This window comes from Thunnus thynnus, chromosome 8 (assembly GCF_963924715.1).
Source record: "Thunnus thynnus chromosome 8, fThuThy2.1, whole genome shotgun sequence".
NCBI lineage: Eukaryota > Metazoa > Chordata > Actinopteri > Scombriformes > Scombridae > Thunnus > Thunnus thynnus.
Genome location: NC_089524.1, coordinates 31,771,656 through 31,785,392, shown reverse-complemented (window position 1 = coordinate 31,785,392; position 13,737 = coordinate 31,771,656). Strand labels below are relative to the sequence as shown.

Genomic DNA, 13,737 nt, shown 5'->3' with positions numbered 1-13,737 from the left:
GAAACCTAAGAGTGCGTGTGTTTGTGTGTGTGCCATCCACTGAAGCCAATTTACCCTTTTTCCCCCCAATCCATAGCTGCCTCCATCTTCTTCCTGCCATTTTCCTTTTCTTCTACTCCTTCCGAATACCTCCCTGCTACTCCTCAGACTTCTTCTCCTTCTCCTCTTATCCCTTCTTTCTCCTCATTGCCTTATTTGCCCTCCTCTGCAGACTCCCTTCCCCTCCCTCATATCTGTAGCTCATCATAGCCTATTGTGCTCTGCCACAATGGCTACAGTTCATTAAACAAGACAGTCGTTGTCATGATCATCACCGATTGATTTGGCTGACTGGCTGAATGACTGGCTGGCCAGCTGACAGACTGAATACTGCGCTGATTGAGCTGGTGTGATTCATTCTTTCTGTCTGTCTTTATTTCTCCCTTTCCCTCCTCTCTACTTCTTTTTCAGTCAATCAGCTTTGTGCGTGTGTGTATCAGAGTGTGTGTGCATGCCAGCTCCTGTGTGCATTGCGCGTCCAGGGGCTCCATGTTATTCTTTAGTCTTCTATTCATTTTACAGTCAAAAGAATATCCAAGGAATGTGCCAGGAAACCGGGCAAGAAAATATGTAGACAAGGAGGTATGTATGATCAACCTAAACAATGCCAAAGAAAGAAGAAGAAGAACCTGAAAATAGGAAGAAAAAAAAATGTGGTATGGCAGAGAGCAATCGTGAGGTCTACAAATTATTCAGGTCTCGATTCAGGGCACCTGCAGGTTCTTAGAATGCTAAATTTAAGAGACAGGACCTTTTAAATGCTACGTGGAAATGAATTTAAGGACAATGTTAAAAACCAAAGTAGGAAAAGCAAGCTGTCACAACCAGTCCTCCTCTGGCTGAACATACCTAATGCAATTCAGAAACTAGCAGAACAGTTGAGACCTTTACAGATGTATCAGACTCTGTAAATCCCCTCACAGTAGATATCCTGCAGATAGTAGCAATGACATACTTGCCACCACAGAACCCTGAATCAGCCATTTAATTTGTAGACCTTGTGATGGCGTGTTGATGGTGAGGTACCACACTCTCTGGTTCACTGACGTGTGCTGTCATTGGTCAGCAAGATTGGGAGAGAACAGAGATGCGATTGGCTGCCAGACGAGGGGTCAGAAGGTGTGCAGTAATGACGGCTGATTTGCGAGGAGATGGCAGCATATTAGATCAGGCACACTGTCACATACACACATACACACACACACACACTCACGGTGATGTAGTTTTGTGCGATGTTAAACAAGATGAGCTCAGGCTGGACCTTGACTCTGTAATCTCCATTAAAAGAAAGCAGAGCTGTGTTCAGGTTGGCACGGGTTACTGTATCAAGCACTGTTTCATCAAGATAATGCCCTCCTCCTCCTCCCCTCTGTCTTTCTCTCTCTGTCTCTCAGCCTCTCACTCACTGGATGTGTGCGCATTTGTGTGTATGTGTGTGTGCATTTGTGTGTGTGTGGGAGAGAGAGACACAGATGCTGACAGTGTCCTTGATAAGGTCTGGGTGTTAATGTCATTGTCTTGGCAGCGGCCTGCATTATCACTTAGTGTACATTCCTCCTCTTCTTACTACACAGATACATGTACACTCTAACCTCACTGCTCTTCTTCTCCTCTTTTTTCTTCTCTTCTCCTCTCCTCTCCTCAAGCGCGTTGCACACAGTTACACAGAGCAGAAATGCATTTACAGCGGGAGATTATGGAAGCTTACATATTCGTCACACAGCATGGAGAATCTTCATTATAAAATCAAGACCCAGACAGTTTGTGTGGATTTTTGTCATTTATAGAAAAGGGAGATTAGATCTAGTAAACAATGTATCTTGCACAAAAAAAGGGAAAACAAGATGGCGGATTTGTGGCCTTGTTGCATTAGCAGCTGCTTTGCTCTGGCTTGTTTCTCTGGCTTCAGTTTACTACCCGCTTAATATATTCTTGTGAAATGTCAGGGAGGCACCCTCAGCTTTACTGCAGTACTCTCAGTATGCACTTCATTAAGCAAAGCATGGTCTGGTCTTCCATGTAGGTAATTAAAGTGTACATACATTAACTTAAATTAATGTATGTAGGCCACTTTGAATATTTCGGTATGTACCTTAAATTTAAGTGTGGACGATACCAGTCATTGGTATTTATGGGATTCAGTGCACCAAATGATAATTTTACCAAAAACTGCTCTGTCAGAAGAGAACATTCAAAACTCATTCTGGCTAATTTGTGCACACAATGGGTGCAAATGCTTACGAGGGCTCACCAATGGCTTGAGGATTATGAAAATTATGTGAATGATGCTATGGGCCTTCACACTCACTAGGGCCCATATTAATTGAACTGCTAAAAATAACATTTTGTACTTCCGTCAACCTCAACAATAACAGCTACTGTGTCTATCCAGTGTTTTTGGACTTAGACTGTGTCCAGACCGACATTGGCTCTGCATGAAAAAAAATGCCGCCCTCTCCTTTATTTGAATGGGGACAGTGCTTTGACGCAGAGGGGGTGCCAGAGAGCCCCGACCAAACAACACAGGGTCAATTGTCTCACCGGTACCAAACCAACACATCCTCCTGCATTGTTTTTGGTCTGAATGCAGCCTTATAAATACTGACATTTAAGCTGGTTTAGTAAGTGCAGCTTGTCAGGGTGTTATGTGGTGGCAGTACAGAGACGGAGGTGAGCACACATCCTCTGAGACATACACTTTGAAATGACTGTAGCATAGCTCATTATGAACAATAGGTTAGTTGAAGCAATACATAATTTAGATTATTTATTATAAAGTATTTATAGGCTAACATTTGCAGCTGCTGCTTTTTTTGAAAGATGCTACCTAAAAGACATGTTTGATAAAAAGCAGCAGCAGTATTGCTTATTGTAGTTAGCTATTAGTTACTAGGGGCATGTGTCTCTGGTTAGGATATCAGTTCTACAGCATCTCATAGGTTATCATGCAGTATTAGATTTACAGTCAGTTCTTCAGCTTTCTGGACATTTCCTTTACAGTGGCCTAACCTATTTCCGTGGCCACTTTAAGGATGTCACTCATTATAAATGAGACAGCGGCACAAAGTGTAGTCAGTGGTGCAGTGTGCAGTGGTGTGAGCGGACAGATCATGGTGAGTGACCGGGTAATTTTGTGGCTGGATGTGTGCAGCCACAGTGATGCAGTTGGTGACAGGGTTGGATTGGAAGAAATATATTCTCAGTCAGTGTGACCAAAAGGAAACTGACGTCCTTGAGCTGCAGGTGCAGACACACCATGAGTGACTATGTGGAACTTGAAGTCTAACTTGCTGAGGAACTTATGCTTACAATGATGCCAAGGTCTTGAGGATCCATTGACAATGATTTAGAATAGTTTTTAGGTACAGACATGGAGAACTGGTGGTAGACTACCTGCATCATGGTTTAATATTTTTTTGTCTTAAAGGTCTAGGGTGTAGTATTTAGTGTCATATAGCAGAACTTGGTGGAAATGGAATATAATATTCATAAGCATGTTTTAATTGGTGTATAATCACCTGAAAATAGGAATCATTGTGTTTTCGTTAGCTTAGAATGAGCCCTTTATAACTACATAGGGAGTGGGTCCTCTTCCACAGAGGCCGCCATGTTGCACCGCCATGTTCCACCGCCATGTTCCTACAGTAGCCCAGAATGGACAAACCAAACACAGGCTCTAGAGAGGGCCTTTCATGTTTTTCACGAGTTTTGTGCCCACCATAGGTTCTCCTACATGCTTAAAAGGGAGGGGTGAAGGGGAGGAGTATTCAGTTGGTTGCAATCTGCAATCTCACCGCTAGATGCCACTAAATCCAACATACTGGTCCTTTAAATAAGGGATATCTATCACAGAGGGATTCTATAAAGGAGACATTTTATCCAACATCTAGCCAGCATAAGATTCTTAAGAGCTTTTGTCAGTGTCCCTCTGCACACTAATCATGGCAGAGTTCATGTTGATCAAAGAGAAATAATGTGAAAGTGACAGGAAGAGAGCCAGAGATGGACAGTGATGATGAGCAGTGAGAAAAGAGAGAGTTAGATTAGAGTAAGAAGGATAAAAACAAAGTGAGAGCTGGACACAAAGAGCCAAACAACAGAGCAGTGGTAAAAGGGAGTGAGGCAGAGTGTAATTGCTGTGGGACTGATCTCTTGTCCACATAAGGACTATTGTACTGTCCTGTACCTTTCTGGTTCAAAGAAGTCTTCTGTGGTTAAAAGTAGTGTTTCTGATGTGTCTGGGATGCAGTACGGTCATTAAGTTATCACATGCAGGGATAGTGGTCTCTGTAATGAGATCAGAGGTATCAGCGCTGCGGTTGGTCCTTTCCCTCACTGCAGAATGCATTCACTATTCATTTTTAAATTGAAGTAAATACAGAACCTTACTTCTTAAAGATGGCAGCTAATTGAGCAAAAAAAGTCAAGAAATAACAAAGTCTGATTTGACACAGAAAAAAAAGAAGCAATTATGTTGTGAGATCATAGACACAAGCGTATTAGGAAAAATCATTGCTTCAAATCTGTCTTGGCTCTTTTGGATCTCCATGTTTTATGTAAGGACAGTATTGGAGCTACACATTAAAATACAAAATGCAAAACAAAAGACTGAGGAAGCTACAGCTTGGTCAATGTCATAAATTGGGATGCTACGGTGAGGAAATGTCTCCACCAGTTAATAAACTCGTGATAACACTGGTGTTACCAGTTACATCGGACATTTTACAAGATGAGATATATGGTGATGATGCTCAATATCTGTAGAGCGCTTACCTTGATCTTTAACGTCAGCTTTTTAGTTTAGATCTTCCCCTTTACATAAGAGTTAGTGCCGGTGGGCTTCGGGCTGCTGCCAGCGTGTAGTCCTCTGTGTACAGCTGGGCTGCAGCGCACACAGACGGGGAACGAGCCAGAAGTCGACCGCCGCTTAGAACCTGAACCGAAGCATCCCGTCAGCCATCCGGAGAGAGACACACCGAGAGCAGGCTGAGCAGGCAGAGAGCGGGAGAGTTTCTGCCCAAAACAAGCACAGAGAACCGGGGAGACACGAGAGCAGCTGCTCACTAACAGCTCTGTGTGCTTACAACAGAGAGCAGGAGGGAGGACAGAGGTCTCACTCTGCTATTTTTTCAAAAAACCTTACATATTATATTGATGTTGCTGCTGTCACAACCATGATGTGTCAACACTGTTTTGCATAGAAAGAATTATTTTAAATTATGACATAAATTTATGCATTTTAAGTAGAGGCCAGACACAGCGAGTAACAGAGGGAAAACAAGTTGACTCCTGTATTCAACTCATGCATGTAAAGTTAAAAAAAGTGTGTTTTGTGTGACACATAGCTTGACGGCGTTGACAAAAACTTCTAAATCATCCTCAATGGAGACTTGAATATGATTTATGATCACAATAAATATAGTATGGTTTATAATGTTTCATTAACCTCTTTATTTTTATTTACATTTACACTTTGTTTCCCCTTTATTTCTTTCACACACAAGCCTAAAATAGTTTAATATACGTACCTCCAATGACTAAAACCATAAATGAATTTAGTTGCACCATTTTATAATCATTTTACAAAATTACACTAAACATTATTAAATTCTTAATAATTTTGCACAATTTCATTGTAATTCCATTAAATTCTAATTTTCCCTTTTATGTATTCTTAGGAAGTTATGGCTAGGCAAAAGCTATCAGTGGAGGAGTGAAGTAGAAGAAACAGGAAATAACCAAAAAAGCAAAGACAGAAAATGTACACTGATCCAGAGTTAAAAGGAGGAATACCTAAGAAAGGAAAAGCAAAGATGGAAGAAGAGAGTAGGGGATGGGAAGCTAAAATTTCATTCAAATCAGTGATTTGAATAAAAGGGAAAAGAGGAGTAACAAGAGAGGCTTAGAAATATATATATATAGCACGAGTCAAGAGAGAGTAGGAGAAAGGGCCCAGAACATCCAGAAACATCCCCAGATAGTCCATTAGATCAGACATACAGGATCCAGCTCACAGTAGGCAGTCAATAGCAGGGGGAAAGGTAAAGAAAGAAAACAAGAGCAAGATACTCAAGAGAGATATAAGCTTTGAAAAATAAACCTCAAGAAACAATGCATGATAGGAATAAACTGAGTGTGTTGGCAACAAGAGCAAACTAGAAATAAAATCACACAAAAATCACCAAGAAATGAAACAGAGCAGATGCTAGAGGGAAGCAAACTCAAAAACCCCTCCATCAAGAAAATCCTGCTTTCCCACAACGCTCTCATTCAAGAATTTAATTCAAACAAAAATAATTAACAGTTGCCCCGCAAGTCTGCTCAAAATTCAACTTTACTCTAAAGAAATATCCCCTAGTACAGCAGACAAAGGAGTTTGGGCTCGCATAAAAACCCATTCAAACAATAACCCAGATGGTTCAGGATTTCTACCATGATGCTGCATGAATGACGACTGACATATGACAAGATAGCACGAAAGAAAATCAAGCATCAGAAAATGATTCTGACTGGCACAATATTCAACCTCCACAGGGAGTTTGTCAAAAAGGGACCAACTGTAAAACTCAGTTATTCATCCTTCTGTGGTCTCTGTCCATTCTATGTCACAGCACCAAAACCATCTGATGGAAAGACATAACAGTGTCAATACTATGAAAATGCAAATTTTTATTTGATGTACCAAATTGTTAAATGAAATATTGACTTGAGCGGTGTCATTGTTGGAATTGTTTGTTGTAATTAGGCCAATGTCACCACCATCAGATGGAACTTTCTTTGTTTTACATTAGCATGGTTACAATCTGTTCCTCTAATACACTTGATTTATTAAAGTAATTGTCTATTTAAAATTTAAAAAATGTGTTTTATGATGTACAACATTGTGATTTTATATATTTAATACAAATGAAGTTTGATACAAATTAATACAAATGAAATGAAAGTTGTATAATGTAAGAATTTTTAAAGGAGTACATGTGAAATACTATAAAAAAATAACAGAAGTGAATATTCAACATTTAACAACAATATTAGACTAAATAAATATGAATAACTTGCTTTTTAGTGTGTCTGACGGTGTTGACAAAAACTAAGTAATGACATTTTACAAAAAAATTACAAAATCAGGAGGTTGCAATGAAATATTGCTATATTACTTAGAGCTTGTTCTATAAAGAAGTTTAGATTTCTGAACACTAACATTTTTTTTCTGTTCAAAAGTAAAACCTGTGTTATCCAAATTCTCAATCAGCAAGCTGGTAAGAAGCGAAAAAATGAATTTACATATTTAGAAATGCTTTTATACATGAATTTCAGAAGCATGTAGTTCACAGTAAACTAATAACTGTAGCTTATTAACAATACAGTATTGATATTGACCTGCACTGTAAAATTTACACCGATCATTTATGTTCTTTAAAAAATGAAAAAAAAAAAAAAAAAAACAACAACAAACAAACAAAAAAAGGTTTTACCATCTTCCTGCAAAAATTGCCTCAGAATTGGAGTCCAGTGTCTTTGGCAAGGAAACTATCGCTAGCTCAATATAAATTCTCAGGATGAGAGAATATTTACAGCAATCCAACCTCAATATTTTATGACTAAAATGTGTGGAATCAAAAACTGTCAAGCAACAAAAGATGGCAGCAAATGACCAGACCATATCAGACCATAGACTGTATATAAAGATGGACATCATGACAGCTCCCCAAAAGTGAAGGCAAAACATCTTGATTGGTGGCTGGCTGCAGTATAGATCATATGTCCCTCCCCCTCCATGTTAGTGGATGGGACATGAGCCAAACTCAAAAATCAAAGTACATGTCAAATAAATTTTTCTCAAAGATGGTTTCTGTCTTTTCAGGTAGTTCTTATCATGCTGATGTTTGTTCAAGTGCTCATTTTTCTCGTAAGTTTGTTTGTAATGAGTTATTTGACGATATAGAAAGGGGGGGCTGACGTCATGATTGACAACGGTGACAGCCGCTCTCGAACCTCTGTCAGGCAGTGGGACGGCTGAGGGGGCGTGTTCCACGGGCCGTCATCCCACCGCCCGACTCTACTGCGCATACTCTGGCTCCAAATGACGTAAAACAAGCAATATGGCAGCTCCCGGAAAGGAGATATTTTGGCTTCACTTTTGCGTAGCGGTAGGAAGAGGCGACGCGTTGTCCATATTTATATACAGTCTTGTGGCGCAGTAGATAGCTGCTTCCGTTAGCCAACGCAGCAGTTAGCTTGTTTTAGCAGCCCTGAAGGACTGTTAAGGACTGTTGTTAAGCTAACGGGAGAATAGATCTGGACTGGGCAGCGCAGCCGCAGCGGGACGCCACCAGGGAGCAGCTGGAGAGAGAAGCAACCGAAGAAACAACCTGTCATTGTTGCTAATGATATCAGACTGGTTAACCAGCAGCCACAAAGTTCTGCTAACTAACAAACAAGATGACCAACAGCCAAAAATGGACGTTATACTTCATCAATACTTCATCTCCATGATAGAAAGAAGAAGACGTCAGATAACGTGAGTCAGATACAGCTTCTCTCTCTCTGTCTCTTTGGTCACTAACTTCATCTCTGATGGTTAAATGTCTCTGTGGCTGTTGTGTGAATTTATCTCCTTAATAAGAATGCAGCAGAGATCATATAATGTGTTGTAGGTAGTTTGCTTGTTGGAGTTACAGTGAGCTGTCTGGACTCACTCATTCATTTGGAATTGATCCCGTTTTTAATCGAGTTGTTGTTCAGTCACCTGTTGATGTTGTGTGATTAGTGAATGAGTGTGCAGGAGGTCTGGCTGCTTGTTCTGACAATTTCTTCTGTTTTTTTTTTTTTTTTAAAGCTGAGTCTATATTGAGTAATAAGCTTAACATAACTAGAATAACAAGTGTTAACATGTCAGCTTTGTAGACTATATTTTGTATGTGGTGCATATAGATCAGAGTGTGTAAGTCATGTATTTGATACATGCATTAATACTTTTAGTTCTGTGAATGTTTTTAATGTTCAGTCTTTCTAGTATTCAGCACTGATCTGAACCTGTATCACATTATAAACTTTGCGATACTTTATATATTTCTGTATACTAAGAAAATACACAGGAAACACGTGTAAATCATGTGATATGTTTGTTTTTGATGAGAACATAAAACTGTTGTCACAATAGAACAATACTATAAATCTGAATTTCACTTTATTGGTAAAATAACACATCTGAACCACTCCACAGCTAAAATGAGCACTTCTTTGTTTAGAAACAAAATGTATAAATGTCTTTAAAGAAGCAGCCTTTTCACCACTCAGGGCTTTTTGTTTTTGAAAGCAAATTGTTTTATTGGCATATAAAATTGCACCCCAACCCCTCCAATTTCATCGGGTGGGGAGCAATGATGCGGTTTGTTGTAGGATTCCATGTTGGTTCTCCTCCTGTCCTCCCCAATTTTGAGTCACCAGCCTCCACTGATATATAAATATAGGTTCATGATACATATATATACATATAAAATATGCATTTTTTAAAACTTATTTTTTATTATTGTAAGTATCCACTATCAGAGTGCTATAATACCATACAGGTGCATACTCGCCTGATCTAAGGTTGATTTGTTTCACCATTTTTCTCTCCTTCTTTCTTGTTCTGAGATTTTATTATCACAGTCTCCGCCTAAACTCACAGCTGACTGCAGGCATGGTCATGCCTCAACTCTGCAGGTTGTCAAAAGGCATTATGGGTAACAGGAAAACACAAGCTGATGTAGAAGTACATGTGAGAGGGTGAAAGCGAGTTCATATAACACAAATTAAAACACTTCAAATATATGAAGCATCACAAACTGACAATATCAGGACAGAGCAGCGTCAGGACATCACAGTTGTTGTTTTATTCTAGTCAGTTTAACAGCTTGTAGTGCGGGTTGTTCTTTGCTTTTTTTTTTTAGATTTAGTTGTCACTTCAGTGTCTTAAATGTACCTCATATATGAAGCCTTAGTAGCTAGTGACAAATTTCAGTCTTGCTAAAAATGGCCTGCTTTCTGAAAACAGGCCTCCAGCTGTGTATCTATAAACATCTTCTATCCATTTGCACTGGCAGTGTGGGCTCTAGCCTTGGAAAGATCAGAAAAAGTGGAGATTCTCTTATAGTAAAAAAAAAAAGTGATCAAACTGGAGCAGCTCATCAGTGTGTTGAAAAGCAGGCCAATATCATTAGAATGTGTGTATTATTCCCAATAAGCTTTACAGTATAACAAAATGAACTATGGAAACTGTGCTCTGCTGTGTAGTATTTGTCTCTACTGCGTATGCCAGCAGCTGGCTCTGAACACCGGGTCTTACAGCGAACTGCTCGCGTGCTTCATGGAATAAACTGTTCACCCTTCGACGCTGTCAGAACTTGTGCGAGCAGAACAACAACAAAAAAATAAAAAGTCTCTCTGTAAGGTGTCTCTGTGGTGGGTTGGGACTCCATTTATGTTTACTTTGTGTTGAATTAAGCATTGGGCTTTTAAAACCCCAAACTAGGACATTTAAACTGCAAACTAGGCCATTTCCCAGTGCGTGTACATGCTGTTTAATATCTCAAATAGTTTGGGAAATATTTCAACATGTTGCATTATTCTGATATTTCTTGTACGGCGTTTCCGCTCTAGAGGGATTTAGAATAGAAGCTTTATCGTAGATGTGAATTTCGTGGAGATGCAGACAACTTCACAGGAGGTGAATTTTTCACTGTTTTTCCTTCACGACTCTCCCCTCTCTCCCCTCTCGTCTCTCTTTTCTTCTCCCTGTGTCTCTTTCATTCAATCCGCCTTGATCTCCCTCTGCACAGGTTGGCCTTTTCCCTCGCATCTGTCTCCGTCTCTCTATCTGTCCTGACCTATTCACCCTCCCACATCTCACTTTCTCTTTCTGTCCTTTTCTCTCGCTCGTATCTTTTTTTTTTCCTCTTATTCCTCCGGCTTTGTCCCAATTTTGTAGTTGTTGAAGGAGGATCCAGCGGGAGGCACAGACACACATAGGCACACACACATGCACACACGCACACACGCAGGCACACAAACAGAGTGGAGGAAATAGAAGGCAGGAACAGGCATGGCCCTGCTTGTGTTTGGGTCTCCCTTGAGGGGCTCTGTCACCTCCACTCACAACTTAACTTCTCCGCACTGGTGTTTCTTCTTATGTTAGTGTGTGTTGTGCTTGTGTGTGTCAGTGTCTGTCTGCATGCATGCAGGGATTTGGTTATGTGTCAGGAGAGTTTAAAGTTCTGTCCTGTCTGACAGACTTTTATGTCAAAGCTTGGCTGAATATCTGTGCTGGCTGCTGGGCAGGTGATGGACTTGTCATTTTCAGCCCGGGCCCCACTGAACCTCCCACTGATTCTCAACTATAATTAGACAGAGGAAGAGAGGAGGAAGTCAAGGAAGAAAGAAAAGAAAAGAAAAATAAGTTTTGGAGGAATTATTCTCTCTTGCAAAGTGTTTTTCTTCTTTGAGTCCAGGAAGTGATGTGTAATGCACCAAAGTCACAGAGAGGTCATGAAGGTGGATGGTGTAGAGCGGAGGATCCCATGTGTGGCTAGCTTTAGGCTACAGAAACAATGTGGTACCTTCTCTACATGTGTTTCCTGTCTCTCTGCACTTTCAACTTGAATAAAGGCAAAAATGCCTACAGTAATACAAAAACAGAAAAATACTATAACTGAATTGCCTAAACATAATCATAAAAATGACACAAACAGATATTGTGAACTGAAAAGTCAGTGAATGTGCTCATTTGTGAAAGTGAATGCAGATAATGTTTATTAAAAACTCCTCCCTCGTATGTTGATAAAAACATAATTCATGCAGCATTATGTTTCTTTAAAAATGTATTTTAGTGGTATGTAAAAGTCATTTTTAGGAATCAGGGTTGGTAATAAAGATGCACAGTCTCTTCTTCATGGCTAAAACTAAGTGATACTGCAAACTTTAAATATCAGTTAGTGCAATACAAATAAGATGTATGAATTTCCTTATGAAAATATATTAGGTTCAAAATTAATCATGTCTGTGCTTTGGTGGAAAATTCCAGGTAAACGTATGGATGCTTGGGAACATCAGATCATATGTTTATTTCATGAGATATAAGGAATCTATTTTGAAGACTTGTTGCTTTGTTAAGGAAAAAATACCTGATATTGGCCCAGCATTTAATATCAATATCGGATTCATCACACATAAAAATCTGAAAATGTTGCTTGATAGTTTTCAAAGGAAATATACAAAAACAAATCATTATGTAACTGACAAAACTCTGCATTGTCAGTTTTCTCACTAATATAGGCCTGTGTGTGTGTGTGTCCATATGCACCTTTTTTTTTTTTTGCAACAGTAGATGTTTGAAAGCATACTCTATATTTACAGCCTCTCTGCAGCAGTAATTAACTGCCAGGTTGGGGATGACACACACCTGAAGTTGCTGTTTGTTAGGGCGAAGAGTTTTCAGCTGGATGAGCTTTTAAACAGCTGCATTTTGGCTGGAATTCATTTTTAAAATCACACACAGTTTCTATCTGTGGTTGTTATGAATATGACATGAGGCAGACTGATAGAAAGGGACATGAACAGAGAGAAGAGATGGAGACCAGGACTCATTAAACAGCAAGGTGAGGTAGAGTCAGAGAGGTGCGGCGGTGAGACTTAAGACTTAATGCGTCTTAATCAGATATGAACGCACTACAAATGAGATTAGACATTTACTGAAGAGTTGATCAACATTGCACTAGTTTTCTGTGAAAACGCCCTTAATGATAATGTATTTAAATGTGACATTTATTCATTTTTAATTGAGTGTGCATACTGTAGATAATTGATTCTGGGTTCCAGTCTTCAGTTTTACTGTCTAAATAAAGCTTCACATATGTTATGTGCTTCCAAGAATTAAACTGAGTGTGAAGTACTGAATAATGACAATTTTATCACAACGAACTGCTTTCCAAACACTGATTAGAGTAAACCAAATGATTAAGTAAAGCAAAGAAAGCAATTTAGAAAAAGAGGAGAAAAAAAACCCCAACTTAAATCCCATGTAGACTGAAGCATTCTCTGGTTTATAATAGAGATTGTGAATTGGCAGAGTCTCTCTCTTCTCATAGGAACACAGAGCAGAAGCAGATATTTGCCAGAGAAGTGATTCATGCGCCTATGTATTTGATATTGTGAAGGTTGATAGCAGTCTTGTGTGGGCTCTCATATATCCAGCCTACTGCTGACAAAGAACACTCACAATTTTTTTTAAAAAGGTTTAGTCTTATCCTCCAGTTTGGACTTGTGGATGCACAGTGTAAAAGAAAACTGAATAACAGGTTATCATTTGATGTATTTCTTCAATATATCATACATGTCTCAGACAGTGTTTAAGTTCAGTTTAGTGTTAGTTTGTGTTTCACACATGTTCTAAATTCTTCTGTGCCATGTCTATTCTAAACTTAGTACTTTGCTGTGTAAGATGAGGCAGTTGTGTGTCTAACAGTTAAGTTTATTCTGTTATACCTTTACCTGAGCCAGTGATAAGATAAACTGTAGTTATGTAGATGTTTATGTGTAAAACTGATAAGCTTTAGAGGATAGTGTGGTTTGTCCTTAATTTAATATAGTAGTAATGTTATTTTGTGATGCTACTTGGTGCATGCTTATGTACTGTCATATATGGTCGTGAAGAAAGAC

The 13,737-nt window shown here is 39.3% G+C and overlaps 1 protein-coding gene across 3 annotated transcripts in view; it reads left to right on the top strand.

The window, feature by feature from the left end:
* The window catches only part of nlgn1 (neuroligin 1), a 355,494-nt gene that overhangs the window by 36,922 nt on the left and 304,835 nt on the right, over positions 1–13,737 (top strand). Inside the window, exon 1 of one of the 3 annotated variants that reach the window (XM_067597949.1) lies at positions 8,419–8,560. The exons of the other annotated variants lie outside the window; for them this stretch is intronic. The gene's annotated coding sequence lies outside the window, so the exon portion shown is untranslated. Of the gene's footprint in view, positions 1–8,418; positions 8,561–13,737 lie in introns of those variants that run through there. 3 annotated transcript variants of the gene reach the window in all.